This window comes from Phoca vitulina, unplaced genomic scaffold, assembly GCF_004348235.1.
Source record: "Phoca vitulina isolate PV1807 unplaced genomic scaffold, GSC_HSeal_1.0 scaffold1, whole genome shotgun sequence".
Lineage (NCBI taxonomy): Eukaryota > Metazoa > Chordata > Mammalia > Carnivora > Phocidae > Phoca > Phoca vitulina.
In genome coordinates, this window is record NW_022589704.1 from 90,084,276 (window position 1) to 90,108,714 (window position 24,439).

General features: G+C 38.2%; 1 pseudogene; it reads right to left on the reverse strand.

The window, feature by feature from the left end:
• Window positions 1-22,857: 22,857 nt before the first annotated feature.
• Window positions 22,858-23,878, reverse strand: LOC116636457 (annotated as a pseudogene).
• Between the last annotated feature and the right edge of the window lie 561 nt (window positions 23,879-24,439).

The window sequence follows — 24,439 nt, forward strand, 5'->3', positions numbered from 1 at the left end:
CCCAGAGCTAAGATAATATTAGTGATCATGTCAGCTAAGTTAGGGATAAATTTTTTTCCTCTTTTTTTTTAATTTAAATTCAATTAGCCAACATATAGTACATTATTAGTTTCAGAGGTAGAATTTAGTGATTCATCAGTTGCATATAACACCCAGTGCTCTTCACATCACATGCCCTCCTTAATGCCCATCACACAATTACCCCATCCCCTTACCCACCTCCCCTCTGGAAACCCTCAGTTTGTTTCCTATAAAGAGTCTCTCATGGTTTTGCTCTCCGACTTCCCATTCCGTTTTCCTCCCTTCCCCTATGATCCTCTGCACTGTTCGTTATATTCCACTTATGAGTGAAACCATATGATAATTGTCTTTCTCTGACTTATTTCACTCAGCATAATACCCTTCAGTTCCATCCATGTCGATGTAAATGGTAAGTACTCATCCTTTCAGATGGTTGAGTAATATTCCATTATGTGTGTGTGTGTATATAATGGAATATTACTTAACCATCAAAAAGGATGAATACTTACCGTGTGTGTATGTATATGTATATATATATGTGTGTATATATTTTCTTATACATGTGTATAAGATATATATATCTTATATATGTGTGTATGCATCTTCTTTATCCATTCATCTGTCGATGGACATCTCAGCTCTTTTCCACAGTTTGGCTATTTTGGACATTGCTGCTATGAACTTTGGGGTGCATGTGGCCCTTCAGGTCATTACATTTGTATCTTTGGGGTAAATACCCAGTAGTACAATTGCTGAGTCATAGGGTAAGCTCTATTTTTAACTTCTTGAGGAACTTCCCTACTGTTTTCCAGAGTGACTGTACCAGCTGCCCTTCCCACCCACAGTGTAAGAGGATTCCCCTTTCACCACATCCTCGCCAACATTTATTTCCTGACTTGCTAATTTTAGCCATTTTGACTGGTGTGAGGTCATATCTCATTGTGGTTTTAATTTGTATTTCCCTGATGCTGAGTGATGTGGAGCATTTTTTTCATGTGTCTGTTGGCCATTTATATGTCTTCTATGGAGAAATGTCTGTCCATGTCTTCTGCCCATTTTTTGATTATTTGTTTTTTGGGTGTTGAGTTTGATAAGTTCTTTATAGACCTTGGATACCAGCCCTTTATTTGATATGACATTCGCAAATATCTTCTCCTATTCTGTAGGTTGCCTCTTAGTTTTGTTGATTGTTTCCTTTGCTGTGCAGAAGTCTTTTATCTTGATGAAGTCCCAATAGTTCATGTTTGCTTCTGTTTCTCTTGAATTTGGAGACATGTTTAGCAAGATTTTGCCGCCGCTGAGGTCGAAGAGGTTGCTGCCTGTGTTCTCCTCTAGGATTTTGAAGGATTCCTGTCTCACATTTAGGTCTTTCATCATTTTGAGTCTATTTTTGTTATGGTATAAGGAAAAATGATCCAGTTTCATTCTTCTACACGTGGCTGTCCATTTTCCCCAGTCACATTTGTTGAAGAGATTTTTGTCTTTCCATTGGATATTCTTTCCTGCTTTGTTGGAGATCAGTTGACCATAGAGTTGAGGGTCCATTTCTGTGCTCTCTATTCTGTTCCATTGATCTATGTGTCTGTTTCTGTGCCATTTCCGTACTGTCTTGATGATTATAACTTTGTAATAGAGGTTGAAGTCCTGCTTTGGTGTTCTTTTTCAATATTCCTCGGGCTATTCGGGGTCTTTTCTGGTTCCATACAAATTTTAGGATTATTTGTTCCAGTTCTGTGAAAAATGTCAATGGTATTTTGATAGGGATTGCATTGAATGTGTAGATTGCTCTGGGTAGCATTGACATTTTAACAATGTTTATTCTTCCAATCCTTGAGCATGGGATGTTTTTCCATTTCTTTGTGTCTTCCTGAATTTCTTTCATAAGTGTTCTGTAGTTTTTAGAGTACAGTTCCTTTACCTCTTTGGTGAAGTTTATTCCTAGGTATCTTATGGTTTGGGGTGCAATTGTGAATGGGATCAACTCTTTAATTTCTCCTTTTCCGGTCTCATTGTTAGTGTATAGAAATGCAACTGATTTCTGTGCATTTTTTTGTATCCTGCCATGTTACTGAATTGCTGTATGAGTTCTAGCAATTTTGGGGTGGAGTTTTTGGGTTTTCCACATAAAGTATGTCATCTGTGAAGAGTGAGTTTGACTTCTTCTTTGCCAATTTGAATACCTTTTATTTTTGTTGTCTGATTGCTGAGGTTAGGACTTCCAGTACTGTGTTGAACAACAGTGGTGAGAATGGGGCATCCCTGCCATGTTCCTGACCTTAGGGGTAAAGCTCTGTTTTTCCGCATTGAGAATGATAGTCACTGTGGGCTTTTCATAGATGGCTTTTATGACAATGAGGTATGTTCCTTCTGTCCCTACACTGTGAAGAGTTTTAAACAGGAAAGGATGCTGTATTTTGTCAAATGTTTCTTCTGTATCAATTGAGAGGATCAGATGGTTCTTGTCCTTTCTTTTATTAATATGATGTATCACGTTGATTTGTAGGTGTTGAACCACACTTGCAACCCAGGAATAAATCCCACTTGGTGGTGGGGAATAATCCTTTTAATGTACTGTTGGATCCTATTGGCTAGTATCTTGGTGAGAATTTTAGCATCCATATTCATCAGGGACCCTGGTCTGTAATTCTTTCTGGTGGGGTTTTTGGTTTTAGGATCAAGGTAATGCTGGACTCCTAGAATGAGTTTGGAGGTTTTCCTTCCCTTCTTATTTTTTGAAACAGCCTCAGAAGAATAGGTATAAATTCTTTAAATATTTGGTAGAACTCCCCTGGGAAGCCATCTGGCCCTAGACTCTTGTTTTTTGGGGAGATTTGTCATTACTGCTTCAATTTCCTTGCTGGTTATGGGTCTCTTCAGGTTTTCTATTTCTTTCAATTTTGGTAGTTGATAAGTTTCCAGGAATGCATCCATTTCTTCCAGATTGCCTAATTTGTTGACATATAGGTGCTCATAATGCGTTCTTAAAATTGTTTGTATTTCCTTGGTGTTGGTTGTGATCTCTCCTCTTTCATTCATGATTTTATTTATTTGGGCCCTTTCTCTTTTCCTTTGGATAAGTCTGGCTAGGGGTTTATTGATCTTATTCTTTCAAAGAACCAGCTCCTAGTTTCGTTGATCTGTTCTACTCTTCTTTTGGTTTCTATTTCATTGATTTCTACTCTAAACTTTATTATTTCTCTTCTCCGGCTTGGTTTAGGCTTTATTTTATGTTCTTTTTCCAGCTCCTTTAGGTGCAAGGTTAGCTTGTATATTTGAGACTTTTCTAATTTTTTTGAGGAAGTCTTGTATTGCTATGTAATTCCCTCTTAGGACCACCTTTACTGTATCCCAAAGGTTTTGGACAATTGTGTTTTCATTTTCACTCATTTCCATGATTATTTATACTTCTTAATTTCCTTGTTGACCCATTCATTCTTTAGTAGGATGCTCTTTAACCTCCAAGTATTTGAGTTCTTTCCAAATTTTGAGTTTCAAAGCATTGTGGTCTGAAAATACGCAGGCAATAATCTCAAATGTTTTGATATTGGTTGAGACCTGATTTGTGACCCAGTATGTGATCTATTCTGGAAATGTTCCATGTGCACTTGAGATGAATGTGTATTCTGTTGCTTTATGATGGAATGTTCTGTATATATCTGTGAAGTCCATCTGGTCCAGTGTGTCATTCAAAGTCCTTGTTTCTTTGTTGATCTGCTGCTTAGATGATCTGTCCACTGCTGTGGGTAGGGTGTTGAAGTCCCCTGCTATTATTGTATTATCAATGTGTTTCTTTAATTTTGTTATTAATTGGTTTATGTAATTGGCTGCTCGCAAGTTAGGAGCATAAGTATTAATAATTGATAGATCTTCTTGTTGGATAGACCCTTTAAGTATATTATAGTGTCCCTCTACATCCCTTACTACAGTCTTTGGTTTAGTACCTTGAATATATCATGCCAGCCCTTTCTGGCCTGCCAGGTCTGTGTGGATAAGTCTGCTGCCAGTCTAATGTTTCTACCCTTGTACAATAAAGACCTCTTGTCTCTTTCAAGATTTTTTTTGTATCGCTGAGATTTGCAAGCTTCACTATTACATGTCAGGGTATTGTTCTATTTTTATTGATTTTTGAGGGGGGTTCTCTGTTCCTCCTGGACTTGGATGCCTATTTCCTTCCCCAGATTAGGGAAGTTCTTAGCTACGATTTGCTCAAATATACCTTCTGTTTCTCTTCTTCCTCTGGAACCCCAATAATTCTAATATTGTTTCACTTTATGGTATCGCTGATTTCTCAAACCTCCCCTCATGATCCATTAGCTGTTTCTTTTTTCCTCAGCTTCCTTTCCATCATTTTGTCTTCTATGTCACTGACTCTTCTGCCTCATTTACCCTAGCCATTAGAGCATCCATTTTAGACTGCATCTCAGTTTAAGCATTTTTAATTTTGGCTTGATCAGATTTTAGTTCTTTTATTTCTACACTAATGGATTCTCTAGTGTCTTTTATGCTTTTTTCAAGCCCAGCTAGTGTCTTTATAATCATTTTTTCTGAGTTCTAACACCAACACTTAAATCCATATCAATTAAATCTGTGACAGAGTATTACCTCTTTCTTTCTTTTGCTGTGAATTTCTCCTTCTAGTCATTTTGTCCAGAGAAGAATAGATGAATGAGAGAACAAAATTAAAAATATCAACCATGACTCCAGTGAAATACACACTAGACAAATCTGTAGAGATCCAAAACCAAAAAAGGATAAAAGAATATAATCTCACAGGTGGACAAAACAGTGTGATACACTTGGTCCTGGGTGTATTTTGGTCTGTTTGTTAGAAGACACTAAATCCCAAAATTGTAAAGAATGCAAAACTAGAATACAGTAAAAGGAAGCAAAAAATGAAGAATATTCTATAAAATGTAAAGGTAAAAATGAAAATTAAAAACTCAAAAACAAAGAGTTGATAAAATAAGAAACTAGTTGAAAAGGGAAAAAAAAATTTCAATTGAAAGACTAAAGACTCATGAGAAAAAAGCCCTCGAATTTGATATACTATTTTCCCATAGCACAAGAGTTTTTCAGGTCTGTGTGATCCATAAACTTGGTATTAGTCTGATATTCCTACTGGTCTTCTGGTGGGGAAGGGCTTGTTGCACTGATTCTCAGGTATCATTGCCTGGGCCAAGTAGCACTGGCCCTTGCCAGGGGGCTAGACTCAGTGTAAGCTGTTTCTGGTTGATCTATTTGGCTTTTGTTCCTTGAAGGCTTCTTGTGCTATTTGCAAAAAGTGGTTACTTTTCTATTTGTAGAATTGTAGCAATTCTTTTCTTGGATCTTAGGTTCAATTCACAGGTGTTTTGAATGATTGGATAGCTATCTAGGTGAATTCAAGGGACCAGATGAAACTAGGGCCCCCTACTCTTCTGCCATCTTCCCAGAAATGAGGGATAAATTTCATGCCACCTTTTCAAATTAGATAACTCCCATTGTAGGAATAATTGCCCATAAGATATGCATAAATAATGAGACCTTTATCTCTTTAAGAATCTCCTCTGAGTAACGGTGACCAAATTTTGGAGAGGTTTCCACAGTGGTATGAGGGCTACATGACCTACTGGGAGTAGTCTCTTAAATACTTGAATGTTTTCTAAGGTCAAGTCACCAAGTTTTCAGGAAGAAGTCAAATTAATGCCTGGCTTACACATAAGCAAATGTGCATGGTACCCTTAGAATAAAGTGTTGTTTGTAATTGTTGGTGCCTCCAAAGTAGCCCCTGCATTGGTCAGGGCTACAGGTTGACTGGATTTCTAACTGGTCTCCTATCTGACTGGTAGATTTTAGGGACCCCAGTTAATTTAGTCAAGTCCTTATTTTAGAGGAATTCCTAGAGGGAAGTCAGTCCAACCTGTCCTGTTTGTCTATGCTACAAGTTGGGTGGAATTAGTCTCCCTCATGGGAATGAGCAAGGGCTATAACAATGGGGGTGGGGAAAACATCCAGATGTGTTGGCAGATATTTTGCATGGAAGGTATAGGAGCTGCTTTTTTCCAATAGGTTTCTCAGTAAGGTTACGGGAGATGATGATCAAATCATGGTCACAGATTCCTGATGAGGGTTGATAAATCAAGTAGCCATTTAAATTTAAAGCTCTTATAACATTTTTGGAATGCAAAATCAGGGAACATTCCTTTGTGAAATAGGTTCCAGGGGGCGATTCTGAGAAACAAAGATTATTAATGTACCTCCCTTCTGGTGTCTGAGGTGTTCCTCCCCTTGATGCCAGCATGTTATTTTTCTACCACCACACAATCAATACGCCCCACTTGTATGCCCCATCAGTAACGTCACCTTTTTTTATAATCATGCCTACTCACACCTAGCCTTCTCATTTAGAAAGGTTACATAGGAAAGAAAAAAAAAAAGTGTATTTCTAAAACTTATAGAAACCTATTTCTTCCCATTTGTCCTGGGTGGGCCACTGCAGAGGGACTCAGTGTACAATAGAGTCAACCAGGAAATTATTATCCTATGATCTAGGACTATGTCAGTCCAACAAGAGAACGTAGGTGGCTGAACCAGAATTAAACTCATTTCCTTTATGCCCCCCTTTTAGCTGGGCTGCCATCCAAATAGTGTACCAGCCCAGTTGGCCTGGGTTTTCTATTAGGGGAAAGTGAAAAGCTTTGTGCCCAGGAATTGGAAGAATTCTGAATTTTCAAAATAGGTCTATATAACCTTCTACCCTTTGATCTTAATCATTACCCAAGAAGTAGCCACAAGGAGATGATCTCTTTTTGGGGGCAATTGCATTCGGTGACCAAACTGTCTTACTAGGATGTGTGGATCAGGAGAAAGTGAGAAAAGGTAGTGTCAATTGTTTGTCATTTCTTGAGGAGGCTGTTGCAATGTACAGTATCAGATATACGTGGGTGAAACGAAATACGGAAACTCCATCCAATACCTCAATAAGCAACTCATTAAGTGCTTTTTATCATGAGAACCAGCTATCATAATGCAAATGGTTTGGAAGGCCAAACACATGAGAAGGATTGTTTTTCAGGATCATAATTGTGGCCAAATATAGCTGAGCATACAGAAACATCATACAAGAAAAAGTGTAGAGTGATAAAAACCATTATTGCCTTCATAATGAGTCCGTTTTGCTCTAGTCAACTTACAGGTGTGGGTAAGAGCCCTGCACTGTCCAATATGGTCTCCCACACCACAAGATAAGTGGATGAACTTTTGGCATGGGTCATGAATCTAGCAAGGGGTAGAAACCTCTGTATCAGAAATAGTCCTTTATATTGTTCCAACCTTTGATGGTAAATGTATTGCCCTATTTGGTAATGAATCCAGACAGCAATGGTGGCAATCTGAATAGTGCAAACTCAAGCAATCTAGCTCATCAGAGAATGGACCCTAACCATGGCCATCTGCATGAGTCAAAGATGGTTCCATTATTAGCCTTGATTTGTTTCACTGTTTGTGGCTTCAGAGAGGGATTACTTTAAACTGCTGGTCTGCAGTGTAAAAGGTGGTAGACTAAGCAGATAGGCCATTGTCAAAACCCAAAAGCCAGTAGAAAATAGAAGGTTCACTAGGGGAAGTATTATGCACTGGCCAGAATTATCACATCCATTTTGGTTCTTCAGAGCTGGTGCTTATATGGAATAACGGCAGCAGCCCAGTGGGTACCACTGGGTTTCAGCTTAGGTGTCCCATCAGTGTAGTGAGAGTACAACTGAGCTAGCAGCTTTGTTTTAGATAGTGGAGAAGATAAAGATTTCCCCCAAAGTAATAGTTGTCAGGTTTAATGCAAAGCCAAGATGATGCCCCAGGTCAGGCTGGCTGTGTTCTTATGTACACTACTTTCATTTGACAAGTTAGGCTTCATAGGTCTTTCATGCCTTGTTAGCCACTGAGTCTAAATTGACCCATTCCAAAATAGGAATATCAGGCTGGAGAGTCCTTAAAGCCTCCACAGTTTCCATGTTCAGTAACAAGAACCCAATAGCAAGCTGATAGTTTCTATAGCAGTGTATCTGGTAGCCATATCAAGAAGGCAGCAAGTCCAAAATCCAAAGGGGTGCCTTCAAATGGAGGCTGCCTCTCTTTGCAAGGGGATACAACCAACAAAATCATTTGTCATAGATTTGTAGCTTAAAGGGTCGTTAGAGAAATCCAAGCAAGATACAATGAATTCAGTGAAGGCACAACATAGCCAATCTGCTCAAATCCAGGGATTAAAAATAAAGTCTTTAAAGCAATAAGAGAAAAAAGATGCATTATGTAAGGGGTAATAACAGTAAGAATAATGGTCCTCTTGTCAGAAATAATAAAGGTCAGAAGGAAATGGAATGACATCTTTAAATTGCTATCATTCAAAGAAGAAACTATCTTTCAAAGCAGAGGGCAAAATAAAAACATTTTTAGATGAAGCAAAGAGTAGAGAATTCATCTCAAGCACCTTGAATTTCAAGAAATGTTAGGAAAAAAATCACGCTGAAGGAAAATGATACCAGACAACTTGAATCTCTAGAAACAAAGGTCACTGGAAATGGTAAACAGAATATTGTAATTCTATTCTCAATTTTTTATGACCTATTAAAAGCAAAGTTTTAATGATCTATGATATGTATATAATGCATATAGATTATAAATGCCTGACAAAAGCACAAAAGGCAGGGTGTTAAATGAAAATATTCTACTTTTACAGAGTTCCTATATTTTACACAAAATAATATTCTATGATTATGATAATTTAATGATTCCTATTGTAATCTTTAGAGCAACCACTAAAGGAAATAATGCAGGAAAATACAGCAAAAAACCCAAATGAGGAATTAAAATAGAACATTAAAAATAAACTTGTTTAGGGGCGCCTGGGTGGCTCAGTCGTTAAGCGCCTGCCTTCGGCTCAGGACATGATCCCAGGGTCCTGGGATAGAGCCCCGCATCAGGCTCCCTGCTCCGCGGGAAGCCTGCTTCTCCCTCTCCCACTCGCCCTGCTTGTGTTCCCTCTCTCGCTGTGTCTCTGTCAAATAAATAAAATCTTTAAAAAATAAATAAATAAATAAAAATAAATAAATAAAATAAACTTGTTTAACCCAAAAGTAGAAAGGAAACATTAACAACAAAGTAGGTGTGTCAAATAGAAAACAAATATCAAATGGCAGATTTGTTAATACTAATATAAAAGTAGACTATAGGCTTGAATTAAAAGGCAGAAATGATCAGACTAGATAAAAACCAAGACTATTTATAGATAGTCTATAATCTATATAGATAGCAAATATTTATAGATAAAAAATATGGAGACTGAGCGAGTCAGACTAAAGTTTGTTACTGTTATCACAAGAATGCAGTCCTAAATCCTGAAGAGAGAGAAGTGAAATCTGAAAGGCGTTTAAAAAGAAAAAACTGGGATGGTGACAAATTGGATATAAAATGGGGAAAAAGGGTGAAAAATAACTTTGAACTTATTACAAAAGCATTTTGAAACTAACATTTTATTGAGCAACCCTTTTTTTGTGAATTCAATGATTTTTAGTGGTTGCCATAAAGGAAGCAAATATACTGTCGTGTATCCGATTTCCAACCCCTCCCTCCTTTGTCCTCAATTAGTGACAAATGGGTTCCAGAATGAGAAAGAGCCACCATCCAGAGCTTGAACTATGGGAAATGGCAGAACCCAAATAATTCATGAGAGAAATTGAGTTGCCCCAATTTTGTTCAGGAAGTTTGTTCTCTATTCCTCAGCTAAATTTCCCCTTCTGATGGTATCAAAATGCTCAACTGTCATTTTCTCTTTCCTAATCTTACTAATTCTTACATGTGATCCTATATGTAATGGAAAAGTTTATCTTGCTGAGGAAGTAAAACTCCAGATACATAACTTAGTTATAATACAAAGAATTCACAATGTGTTTGCCATCACCACTCAGTATGTAGAGATGTGCACAATACCATGTTGTGAGAATCCAGAGTAAATTCCACACACAAGTCACATTCAACCTCAGTATCTCTAACTTACAAATAAATGATACCTACAATTAAATCTGCTTTGGTTTTTCCATGAAATGAAAATGTTAATCTTAAAATCACTGTAGGAATCTCGCTGGAGCACTAGATTGATTCGAGAGCACATTGTGCTCCTTTTTTCTTTTTTTTTTTTGGCCAAATCTCATGGGGATGTTTTGCTGAGCAGATTTTCCTTTAATGTCAAAGGTGTCCCTATGTTTAGATTAGCTTTATAAGCTCCTATCAGAACAAGAAATAGCCTCATGGGGATAATATCCCTGTAAAGGAGACATTAATAATCCAAATAAATCCCAACTGTCCTGAGGAGATAAGATACAAAGAAATGAGTAGAAGGCTAAATGTAGATTGAAAAAGAGATGTCAAGTACACAAAAGGCTATTTTAGGAAGGAAACCACCTACTATTCTCCATTTGAATACACCGTTTTAGACATTGATGTAGTGATTTACTAAAGCAAACACTGCAAGGTTGATAAGAGTTACTGTGTTTCCTAAAAGCACATATCTTCCATCTCAGAACATACATTGCATTATAAAGTCAGTTGAGCAAGCATCATGTAAAGTAATTCTTCAGTTTTCTTCCCTTCCCAATCCTGCTGAGATGTCCTCAGCTAAAGCAAAGGGATTTCACATTCAGTGGTAAATATAAAATATTTTGTGAAATAAATTTATTTCTAGAGTTAAAGTACAGTCTTGGATAAAATCTATATTTTTGATATATTTACTGATTTGTTTCTTGGGCTATATTCTTCATTTGGGTAGCATGTACAAGGACAGAATTCATCCCCATTAGGACTGTATCCTATACACATAGCTGCTTACCTGGTTAGTCCACTCAGGGTTCCAGAATCTTGAGTCTAATTTTATAAGGTGGTCATAACAAAAAACAGAAGCTTCTTTAATTGGGAAATACTGTCTCTCTTTTGTACTCTCCTATAAGAACTATATAAATTTCATCTACATACATATAATGAACTGTAAAGTAATTCAGTGGCTCTTGGTCTATTTGCAGCTCTAATTACCATGGAGCTGATGATAATCTCTAAGCATGTGGTAAGGGACTAGTTCTGCTCTTCTGAGTTCTTTTTTCACCATGCTCTGATGTCTGCTTCTTTCTTTGGGTCCTAATGACTCATTTCTCCTTTTGCTCATAGGACAGCCATTGGCAATTGATTTCTATAGAAGCTGTATTTTAGTCCCACAGGTTCTGTGCATTGCTAGCTTCCTAGTTTTCATATTATCAAAAATAGATGTGGGCTCTTGCAAGACTCTACTCTTTACCTCAGGGAGAGTGGCTGTGCTCTGTGTCACCCGTGTTCTCTGAGATCAGTATTATCTTGGGTGCTATTGAGATGCAAGGGCATTTAAAACCTCTTCAGTGGAAAAAGTCATTTTCTGCCCAGAGACTTTATAGAAGTTGTGCTGCAATCTAGTGTAAGCCAATGTAGGGTTATTCACAATTATGAGGTTCTTTCTTGGTTGATAACAGGAAGTCTCCAGTAGCTTAGAGGTGGCTGGGAGCTGTAGTCTTACTACCACAAGTAGCAGGTTACAATGGAAAAATTCTGCCATACGGGATCAAGATTTATTAACAAGCATGCACAAAACTCATGGAATGTGTTCAGTAATACTGATGCAGTCCCAGGTCTCTGACCATTTCATTGTTCCAACATAACCATGCATAATTATTAGGATGGATGTGACATAATTTTAGAGCAGCACTGGCTTAATGTGTTGGTTGGGACAGATGTCAAAATTCTTAGGTGGTTGTGATGGTTAATTTTATGTATTAACTTGACTGGGCTTTGGGGTGCCCAGATACTTGTTCCTACATTATCCTGAGTGTTTCTGTGAGGGTGTTTTTGGATGAGTTTAACTTTTTTTTTTTTTTTTAAAGATTTTATTTATTTATTTGACCGCGCGAGTAGGCAGCGCATCAGGCAGAGGGAGAGGGAGAAGCAGGCTCTCTGCTGAGCAGGGAGCCGGATGTGAAGCTCGATCCCAGGACCCCAGGATCATGACCTGAGCTGAAGGCAGCTGCTTAACTGAGCCAGCCAGGCACTGCGAGTTTAACATTTAAATGGATAGACTAAAGCAGATTGCTCTTCCTAATGTGGGTGGGCCTCATGCCATCAGTTGAAGGTCTGAATAAAGCAAACAGGCTGACCTGTCTCCAGATAATAGGGAATTCCTTCTGCCTGTCTCTGCCTGTCTCTGAGGAGAGACACTGGTTTTATCTTGACTTCAGACTCAAACTGAAACATCAGCTCTTCCTGGGTTTTGGGCCAGGCAGCCTTCAGACTAGAACTTCTATCATTGGCTCTCCTGAATCTCCAGCTTGTCTGCTACAGATTTTGGATCTTGTCGGCCTCTGTAATAGCTTTAGCCAATTCTTCATAATAATTATATATTTAATATCCTATTGGTTCTATTTCTCTGGAGAATGCTAATACAGTGGTAAAATATAAATTTAATTTCAGAATCCTAAATCTAAGATTATATCCTGTAGGACTGAGCCAATTGGGTGTGCTGATTCTTATTCTCTGTTCTTACAAAGGTGTTGGAGTAAAACATGTCACCATGAACAATAACTCCACACCCATCTTAAATGCCACTTAGTTCGCTCATGAAAACATTTTATCATCTAATAGGTTAGCTTTTAAGGGCCCTGATGTTGACTGGGGATAAAAACACAAAGCTTCTTGACTAGAAACTCAAATGGTTACAGGCTGGTATAGTCCAGTCAAGGAATTTGAAATGTTCCCACGAAAAGAAACTCGTGCTTCACTGAAGAAAAATATCTAAACATCGAAAAACTTAAACATTAAAATTGATCAGGGACCACGAAAAGAAACTCGTGCTTCACCGAAGAAAAATATCTAAACATTGAAATGTTCACCCGGTACTCCTAAGTTATAGATTAAAAACAACACACACATATTGTCTGTGCTGAGGTATTTTAAAATCAAGTACGGATAATATAACATAACCAGCTCCTCACCACTAGTACATGGGCAGCAAAACCATTCCTATATAACCCACTAACTTCCTTTCAGGGGCAGTAACTTGAGGCCCTCCTTTCTCATTATTCCATGTCCCATATTATGAGACTATCCAAGAACTATCACATTTCATATTTTGTATAAGACCAAATATTCAGATCACACTCTATCAACACTTTTAAAAGCATTTATAGACAGGTGTCTTAATGTGACACAATCTTAGACATTTATTCACATCTCAGCTCACAAGCTTTTCTGAAGATAAACAGTTTCGTTGCCCAAGTATAATGTATCTGGCAAAATCTCATGGAAGCAAATTTCATGGTTTCTGGGTTCCTTTGAATATATGAATTTACAGACACAAAACTGACATTCACTCCATATTATTCTAGCCTCAGTTGGTTAGCTCTTTCTTTAAAATGATTCCAATTCCTTTTTTTATTTTTTATTTTTTTTAGAGAGCATGTGAGGGGTTGCCATCTGAAATAGAAGCATCAGGCATCTGGTCCCCAAGTTTAGTCAACTAATGTGCAAAATAGTTTTCATAATTCCTTAAACAGGCAAATTAGCTAGAAGAGGCCAAGCAGTTATTTGAGTGAGTTCCTGTTATCTGATTAAATTTAGCAGCCTGTTTAATTAGCTATTTCCAGGTTATTTTAAATGGGTTCCTTTCTAGTAGGTCAGAATTTACTAATAATCTCTATGGCCTAGTTGGATAGACTGCTCTAACATTTTCTACATTTGATGACCCAAAATGTAGGAGAGGAAACAGAGATGTTATGATTAATTTCACTCTTGCATCCTCTTCTTCCTCTCCAGAAGGATTTTGGAAGCCCCTGCCAAATCCAGAGAGGCCACTGCAGGCTATGAAGGCCAGATAGTTTTGTTTTAGCAAGTTTAATATTACTTCATAAGCCTGGATACCTGGAGGGTAAAGGAGAGTACAGGGCTGCAGGGTCACGGCCTTCAGGGTCTGGGTCAGAAAAAGCACACTGAATCAAAATTTCTAGGTAAGAAGAGAACATAGTTAAAGCCTCTGTGGTAGCAGGGAAGAAGTTAGAGGCAGAAGACAAAGAGCACAATGGCATAGGGAAACTTGGCATCACCCCATCACCCAAAAAAGTAGGGCTGAACTGGTTGGTAGAGATTAGAGCGCCTGCATGGGCAGAAGGAGCTGATGAAGTGCCTGTTTAATAATCGGGCCAGTAGCTGCCTGTGCATTGCGATAAGGAAATGCAAATGCCATGAGGTTAAAGGGGGAAAGTAATGCTGAGCCTTCAACTGACAAATTCTAATTGTCCTGTAGGACTGGCAAAGGATCAGCCTCCTAAGGAATACCCTTAAAAAAAAACAAGTGGAAACCTCAGGGCTTTCAGGCTGCTTTGAAATCTATGTACTCTTTCAGTGTGTCTTGTTTAAAGGATCACTCAGCCCGGCAGTGTTTGCTGGTGTTAAAATGACTGAGGGGGAGATGCTGAACAAATGGGCATGTAACAGGCTGAATTTCAAGGTTCAATTTGGGAAGCCATATTTAAGGCTGGTTTGTTTCTTTCTTAAAGCAGTATTCGTAAATGTTCAGACGTGTGCTCTGGAATCATGTAGATTCACATTCTAGCTCCACTACCCACTGTGTGACCTTAACAATTTCTCTGCCTTGGTTTACTTAACCCATAAAATGAGGAAACCAATGTTGAGAGGATAAAAGGGATGAAGAGTATGGAAGGCTTGGACCAATGCCTGGAGCCAACTGATAACAGATTTTCGTTGGGATTTCTCATGACTCCCACATGCTACCCAGGCTGAAAGAAAAGCCTTTAGAATTCTATGTTTTCTCTTGACAATGAGAATGAGCACGATCGGATGGCCCCTTTCTGTGTGCCTTTTTAGGTGGGGGATTTGGGTGGAGATAATAGGAAGTTGCAATGAGACCTCCTGGGAATGGTGACACCCACAGAAGTCTACTTAGAAGAGAGTGACAGGCTCCAGCACAGATGGGATTAAGAGTTTACTGCTGTTTTGTCCTCTTTTCATATTTGACTGAGGCAAAAAAGCCTCCTGATGTCCACTGTTGGCATTTTCATCACACTGCCAGTTCCAGATGTCACAACGGAATAACTTGGAGGTGTTAAGCTATTTCCAGAAATCTGATGGAAAATGGTTTTCGAATGAAAGAGGCCAAACACCTTACACAGCTAAACTATTACACGTATTGTGAAGGGTCAAAATCTTTTGCTAAGTTAATGAAGTAATAGTCTTCCACCTACAGCTTACATCACCTTTTCAGTTCAATTTACTTTCTTGCCCACTTTCTCTTCAGAATGCAAGGCTGTTGGAGCCAAACTTCATTTCTTTCTGTTGAGGCACCTATTCTATATTCATTTAGTTACTGTGTGGCATTTTTATGTTCTGAAAACCACAGTTGCTGTCATGAAATGACCCTAAGGTAATAAACCATGAATTATCTTTAAAACCTGGTAAAGGATTTTGAAGCTATAAACAAGTAAAATAATTTGCAATCACTGTTATCAGATTTACCTAAAGAGACGATTTTGTGGCAAGATCGATTTATGACACAAATCATTGTAAAGATGGTGAATGGAGGGGCGCCTGGGTGGCTCAATCGTTAAGCGTCTGCCTTTGGCTCAGGTCATGATCCCAGGGTCCTGGGATCGAGTCCCACATCGGGCTCCCTGCTCAGCGGGAAGCCTGCTTCTCCCTCTCCCACTCCCCCTGCTTGTGTTCCTGTTCTCGCTGTCTCTCTCTGTCAAATAAATAAATAAAATCTTTAAAAAAAAAAAAAAAAGATGGTGAATGGATATTCCAATTTTTATGTACTTTGCTTTCAAATTGGGCGAGAACTGGAGGTAGAAATTGTGGGGGAAAGCTCCAAAATCAAGTTCATTAAAGAATTAGAGAAATAATTTTAAAGTGAGCAAGCACCTTTAAAACTAACATCATGTTCAGTATAAGAAATGGGGAAGTTGCTTTAAATCTGCTATGGAATAAAATTTTTTAAGTGCGTGTAGTACATGCATTCACACTGACATTTTATACCAACAAGTACTATGTTATGTTCTGAAAATCACTGGGATCAAGAAGTACCAAGAGAACTTTATTTTTCTTTTTTGCAGTGATGTGTTACCATTTTGTAACAAAGCTCTCTCTAAAGAACACCAACCAGTATATATAATGTGTATATATACATGTATATATGTTAATACATGAATTATGGGTGTGTGTGTATAGCCAGTCCACTGACAGTATTAGTCATTATATGTGCCTGCTAAAATGACTTTTTAATATTTCCCATAGTTTCAGTAGCTTAAACATTTGGAATGGTGGGAGAAAGAATAAAATAACTGATTTTTCAGAATTGCAATATATATTTAAAAATGCATAAAAAGGGGGGGAAAAAGGACAAAATAGAGGTAAAGACAAGCTAAGAGATAAAAGCAAAGGAGAAGAGTAGTGTTAAGAAGGAAAGTAATGGGGTATTGAAGAAAAAGAATCAGAAATTAGGGAAAGGAACTAAAAAAGAATTTGGAGACAGTCTCTCAATTATCTATGAGTGAGAGGCTCAGAAGTAGTTCCTTGAGGGAAGACCTCTTTGTTAAAGGAGAGGTGAAAGAGGCGAGAGTGCTACAAGCTTCTCTTAGGATTGAAGACCTCATGGGAAGATGAAATCTTGCCAATCAACTAAAAGTACAGAAAAGCAGACTTGAAAATAGTCCTTAAAAATGATCATTTCTTATACTCCACCTCCTAAAATACACATAATTTGCTTCCTTTTTATTTATTTTTCCCTGTAGCCGTTTAACTGTTGGAGATTGAATTTGCCCACGGTGTCCTATAACTTACACTGGGGATTTGTAGTCCACTCACCCAGTAAGTCTGAAGGCAGGTATTTGCGGGCATTGCACCCACTGCTAGAAGGTATCCGAGTCCAGGTTTCTGTGACTTTTCTTGGCTTTTCATTAATGGTCTTAAGCTGGCTGCTCCAGCATCAGCTCTCGTACTCTCACCAGGCAGAAGGAAAGGAGATGGTAAAGGGTAAAACAGCAAGAATGTGCTGACTCTACTCACTTTAAAGGAGATTTTCAGGAAGATCTGTCAGCTACTTGTACTTACATTTACTTGGCCAAACTTGCATTACTTGGCCTTTGCTGTTTGAGAGAAGGGCAAGGTAATGCAGGTTTGTAAAAATGAGCCCTTTGGTTGCTGCCCACACAATTGGGATGTCAGTAACAAAAGGAAGAAGACCTCTCCTTTTGAATTAAGTAAATTAAATTTACTGAAACTAAAATAATATGACTGGCTTTACCATTTTAAAGTATTACATTTTTAGTGAATACCTATGTCTTATAAAAAAAAATCATCCTAAAGCATAACTCAATGTTTGATAATGACTACATTTTCTTTTCTTATAATATATTCCCAATAATCACTGGGAAAAAATTGAAAACCTAAATACAAATGAAGGGGTGCCTGGGTGGCTCAGACAGTTAAGCATCTGCCTTTGGCTCAGGTTGTGATCTCAGGGTCCTGGGATTGAGCCCCTCATCAGGCTCCCTGCTCAGCGGGGAGTCTGCTTCTCCCTCTCCTACTGTCCCTCTCCCCTGCTCGTGTGCTCTCTCTCTCTCAAATATAGTCTTTAAAAAGAAATAAAAATAAATGCAAATAAACTACTTACATGAATAAAATCAACATGAATAAAAAAAGATGAAAATACTTCTTGCATCAGTGGTATCGATGTCCACAGTCTCTGGAAGCACTAGGAATTTTCAGCAAAACTCCTTATTAAAAATAATAGTAATGTTTGGCAGCTTATAAAGAGATATTATGACTAGTAGTTGGAATAGTTTGCATGAAAGAGAAAGTCTGAAATAATGAGATTAAAAACACATAAGTAGTAGGTAGGTCAGTCTAACTAGATGGTTTGTTGAATTACTCAGCCACCTAACTTCTAGGTTTCGGCTCAAGTATCTTCATTCACTACAGGGCTCCTATCTGCAAGGTTGCTTTCTTGACAAAGATGAATTCTAGGGTTCAAGCCATCTTATGTTCAGTAAAGATCATAAGAAAAGTGGAAAGAAGGACAGCCTGGGGAGCTGAGTCAGCAGCCGCCGCCCCCCCCCCCCATCTGCAACGTTGCAGGAATCTCCGTCCCACGTTCCTGCATATGTCTTATGGCAGGGACATAGTCACATGCCCGTACCTTGTTGAAAGCTGGAAAAGGAAGGGGAAAATTGATTACATTGTCACTCTAAATAAAAATTTAGAGTTTGGTTTTTATGGAAGAAATGGAAAATGGGTGGCAATTAGTGGCATCTGCCAGAGCAAGTTAAACTTCTACTTGCAGCAATTTGCACGGCTCTTGACCCACAATAACTAGAGCAGTGGCCACCCAGCCAAATTTATGATTAGAAAGAGCAGCTTCACCATATGATCCAGCAATTGCACTACTGGGTATTTACCCCAAAGATACAAAAGTAGGGACCCGAAAGGCTACGTGCACCCCGATGTTTATAGCAGCAATGTCCACAATAGCCAAACTGTGGAAAGAGCCAAGATGTCCATCAACAGATGAATGGATAAAGAAGAGGTGGTATATATATATACAATGGAATATTATGCAGCCACCAAAAGGAATGAGATCTTGCCATTTGCAACGACGTGGATGGAACTGGAGGGTATTATGCTGAGCGAAATAAGTCAAACAGAAAGACATGTATCATATGACCTCACTGATATGAGGAATTCTTAATCTCAGGAAACAAACTGAGGGTTGCTGGAGTGAGGGGTGGGGTGGGAGGGATGGGGTGACTGGGTGATGGACACTGGGGAGGGTATGTGCTCTGGTAAGCGCTGTGAATTGTGCAAGACTGTTGAATCTCAGATCTGTACCTCAAACAAATAATGCAATATATGTTAAGAAAGAAAAGAAGAAGAATGTAGCAGGAGGGGAAGAAGGAAGGGGGGGAAATCGGAGGGGGAGAAGAACCATGAGAGACGATGGACTCTGAAAAACAAACTGAGGGTTCTAGAGGGGAGGGGGGTGGGAGGATGGGTTAGCCTGGTGATGGGTATTGAGGAGGGCACGTTCTGCATGGAGCACTGGGTGTTATGCACAAACAATGAATCATGGAACACTATATCTAAAACTAATGATGTAATGTATGGGGATTAACATAACAATAAAAAAATTTAAAAAATTAAAAAAAAAAATTCTGCTAAAAAAAAAAAAGAGCAGCTTCACGGCATAAGTAACACAGGAACAATAAAGAAAAAGGTTTGGGTTGCATACTGTAGCACATGTACCTTTGCAGCTCTGCCCTTGTCTTCTCCTGTTCAGACGAGGTATAGCATTGGGTAATCTCTCCTGCAAATCCCACATACTCAACGTTGGAAGATTGGCTGAATAATAAAGATGTCCGGGAAGGTGTGTACAGGGAAAGAGATGATCCCTTTGCACATAATGTGGGAAATGTCCTTGTATGCCACATCAGACCACTTGGTCTTCCTTCATGGGTTTTCTCCCTTTGGGATCCATAACTCCACCCTCTTTTCCAACCCTTGCTTCTTCAGAAGCTCCTCCTGCCTTCTGTTTGGGCCAAATTCTTATTCAAATTCTCAGAACTTTCATATCTTATCCATGTCAACAGCAACAACAAACCCAGAATTCCCCCCCCCCCCCCCGCCCACCATATGAAGACCACGCAGTGTCTCTTAATATCACATATTGAATAATTATTAAATTTTTATTATTAGATATAGCAGGGTTCTGAATTCTTAGCAAAGTACAAATGTATATAAATTGGTATCTTGTGGCTCTAGGACTTTGAGCCCCAGTGTAATGTAGAATGTAAATTCCATGAGGACTAAGGCTCTTCTACTTGGCTACCAGTGAGAGCTATGAGCATCAGTGAGGAAAATCATGGGCAAGTGTTGACTTCATTTCTCATGGGACCCAACATACCTTCTCTGTAGCTACGTGTTCTCTCCTTGGTGGCTGCTTTCAACAAATGTTGTTCCAGAGTCTTTTCTGCTTATATCTTTCCAGCTCCTTCTGTAATGAACATTAGAAAAATAAATTTGATTTTTTTCTTTCAATAGTACCAGAAAGTGTGTGCTCCCCATAGGGCTAATAGAAATAGCTACCATTGGGGCACCCAGGTGGCTCAGTGGGTTAAGCACCTGACTCTTGATTTCAGCTCAGGTCATGATCTCAGGGTTGTGAGATTGAGCCCTACACAGGGCTCCGCACTCAGTGGGAACTCTGCTTGAGATTCTTTCCCTCTGCTCACACTCACTTGTGTGTATGCACTCTCTCAAATCTTAAAAAAAAAAAAAAAAAGAAAAGAAATAGCTACCACTTATTATACTTTGTGTGCCAAGCATAGTGATAGGTGCCTTATAGGTATTATTTCATCCTTTATATGAGGCTTTAAGCTAGTTATCTTTTAATTTAATTTTTAAAATTTAAGTATAGTTGACATACAATATTATATTGGTTTCAGATGTACAACATAGTGATTTGACATATATATTACAAAATGATCAACATGAAAAGTTAGTCACCATCTGTCACTATACATAGTTATTCAATATTATAGACATTTTCTATGTTGTACTCTATATCCCTGTGACTTATTTTATCTGGAAGTTTGTACCTCTCAATCTCATTCACCTATTTAACCCATCTCCCCCACTTCCTCCCCTCCAGCAAACAGTATTTATGAGTCTGTTTCAGTTTTGTTTTATTGGTTTATTTGTTTGGATTTTTAAATTCCACATGTAAATGAAATCATATATAGTATTTGTCTTTCTCTGACTTATTTAACCTAACATAATACCCTCTAGGTCCATCCATGTTATAGCAAATAAGATTTTATTCTCTTTTATATCTGAGTAATACTCCATTGTATATCCCTATGTATGTATATACCATATCTTCTTTATCCATTCATCTCCCAGTGGACACTTAAGTTGTTTCCATATCTTGGCTATTGTAAATAATGCTACAATAAATGTCTTTTTGAATTAGTGTTTACATTTTCTTCAGGTAAATACCCAGAAGTGGAATTTCTGGATTTTGGTATTTCTGTATTTAATTTTTTTTTAAGATTTTATTTATTTGAGAGAGAAGGAGAACACAGAGTGAGAGGGAGAAGCAGACTCCCCGCTTGAGCAGAAAATCCAATGTGGAACTCAGTCCCAGGACTCTGGGATCATGATCTGAGCCGAAGATAAGCACTTAACCAACTAAGCCACCCAGGTGCCCTCTATATTTAATTTTTTGAGGAACCTCCATAATGTTTCCCACAGTGGCTACACCAATTCGCAGTCCACTAACAGTGTATGAGGGTTAGCTTTTCTCCACATCCTTGCTGACATTTGTTATTTCTTGTCTCTTTGAGGCTAGCCATTCTGACAGGTATGAGGTGATATCTCATTGTGGTTTTGATTTGCATTTCCCCAATGACAAGTGATGTTGAACATCTTTTTTATGTCTGTGACCACCTATATGTTTTCTTTGGGGGAAAAAAAAGGTTATTTAGGTCCTGTGCCAATTTTTTAATGGGATATTTTTTTAGTGTGTAGTTGTAGAAGTTCCTTGTATATTTTTGTTATTAACTCCTTATCAGATATCTCATTTGCAAATATATTCTCCCGTTCAGAGGGTTCCTTTATTTGATATATTAATGGTTTCCTTTGCTGCGCAAAAGTTTAGTTTGATGTAGTCCCTATTTTTTGTTTTTGATGTTGTTGTCCTTCCCTGAGTAGACAGATCCAAAAAATATTGCTAAAGCCAATGACAAAGAGCTTATTTTTTTTTGCTATTAATATGCAACATTTATTGAACACTTAGTACATGCAAGCACTATTCCCATTAATTCTAGGAAAAGTAGGCATTATTTTCCCCATTTGCACCTTGGGAAATTGGCACAGAGAGCTTTATAACTTGACCAGAGTCATAGAAGTGAAATAGACAGCCAGGATCATATCCAAGTATTTTAGTACCATAGTCTGCAGTTAAATTTTAAATCAACTCACTTCAATTTGAATTAAAATTCTTGAACATATTTAATTTGAAAAGTTCTTAGTAACTATAACATCTATTTATATGGATTCACCTGAGTAATGTGTTAGTTTTGAAACTGAATATACAATTTGTTACTATCTACTGACCTATAACAACTTAATCTTTTTATCTAGACCAATATTCAAGACTATGTATTTATTTGATTTCTTCTTTAGAACTTATTTGGTAATGTTTTCAGGTAACTAATTGAAGACAACAAATACTGATTATGATTACCCTGGGTAACTGGCTTTCAGTTTCAGTTAAAGCACTTGACAGTTGAAGTGCATTTTGTAGTTCAGTAGTTACATACAAGAAAGCTAAGTATATCACGGTGACATTTGAGAAGGCATTTATAAAGGTTTCTAGAGGGCAAAAAAACATTCTCTAGCATGTTTAAAGCTGATTGCTCGGTTTTATTTTTTATGACCTTTCTTTGTGCTTTTTTCCCCCTAAAAAATAGGTTTGCTTCTTTTATTTTGTTTAAAACAATATAGGCATATAAATTATAGCTTTGACTACTGTAGAAAGACTGATTTGATATTAGTCATGATGGGGCAAGACGATTTAAACCAGGTGCTATTCTGGCTCCTTTCAGAGGTTTTATTTCACATAAAGCTATCCTGAAAGGAAAAAAATAAATAACAAATAGAAAAGTGTAATATATTTGATGCTTTCACATTATTTCATTTTTCAATAAAGTTAAATGCCAGATATGCTTCATCCTTCTGTTGATTGGTTAGCATTGGAAAGTCAATTTCAAATGGTTAGAGAGAATCTACCAGGTCATCATCAGTCCATTCTTCCTCTTCATGCTTGGGTTTCTTTGAGACCTAATCATCATCTTCATAGCCTCTCCTCTTCTTCTTAATTATGTTAAGGGCAAGCTTAGCAGAGTGACATCTCTCCAGCTTCTGTTTCAGAACAGCAACTTCTTCAGATCTGGGTAGCTCATATTTTTTACCAAGTTTCTCATACTTTTCATTATATCTAGTAACTGTGACAAGCAAGTTCTGTTCTCTTTCAGCATCAGACTTTCTGACAAATAACTTTCCATAGTAATTCCTGCTCTAGATGTACTAGATAAAATGGCAGTCAGGACAATCTGGGAAGGTGTGTATAAAAGGTAAGCATCCCTCAATGCAATTCTATTAAGAAAGTCATCAGCTGTTTTCCTCAACATCTCTGGATTCTCCATCATGGGATAGTGAGTCTTTAAATCAATGAGAAAGCCCTCAAACCGTCTATAAGCATTGTGGACAATAAGGTGGAAATTAAGTTGCTGTATAAGAAGTAGTTCATATGCCAAAATCTGTTCAAGTGCCTCTTCTTGCCCAAGAGGACTCTCCCGCAGATTTCCAATAAACTGTGGACTAGATACATTGAATTCATCTACTTTGCAGGCCAAAATTCGCAAGTTAGCATTATTATCCGGGGGTGATAGTCCATTACTGAATCATGAAGATAAAAACGCTTGAAATACATACAAGCTGTACCCACAACAGACCTTGGCATTGCTGGCTTAAACAGAGAACAGAATTCTAATAATCTCTTCTCATAGTATTTGCAAAGCATCATTTCTTCATGAGGCTCAAGGAAGACTGGATCATTTGGAAGAAACTTCCCATTGGCCAGCACTTTGCATTTGAATTTGCAGTTGGTGTTGGCCCACGGTCGTGCCAGCTGCCCCTCACTGGCGGAAGTCCAGTGCTGCTTCTGGCCACTGTGTCGGTACATCGCAAAATCCCAAAGCAGGCCCAGGAGTCTGGACCAAAAGACCCCAAACACCACAACCCCGTGGGGATAATAAGCACCTAAGGCATCATCGCAAGCCTGTGGAAACCAAGGGCGTCAGTTCAGTCCAGGCAGGCATGTTTATGTTAAGATCATAGAGCTTACTTTTTTTTTTTTAAGATTTTATTTGATTGAAAGAGAGAGTGCGAGCTCTAGATGGGGGAGGGTCCGAGGGAGAAGCAGACTCCCCACTGAGCAGGGAGCCCCATGCCAGACTCCATTCCAGGATTCCAGGTTCATGACCTGAGCTGAAGGCAGACACTTAGGAGCCCCCCAGGTGCCCCTTACAAAGAGTTTATTGATGCACCTTCTGGGTGTTTTATGTGTTTGGATCTCAGATTTAGGTCTTTAATCCATCTTAAATTTATTTTGTATATGGAGTACAAAAGTAGTCTAGTTTCATTCATTTGTATGTAGCTGTCCAGTTTTGCCAACACCATTTAACAAAGAGACTGTCCTTTCCCCCTTTGTATATTCTTGCCTCTATTGCCATATGTTAATTGG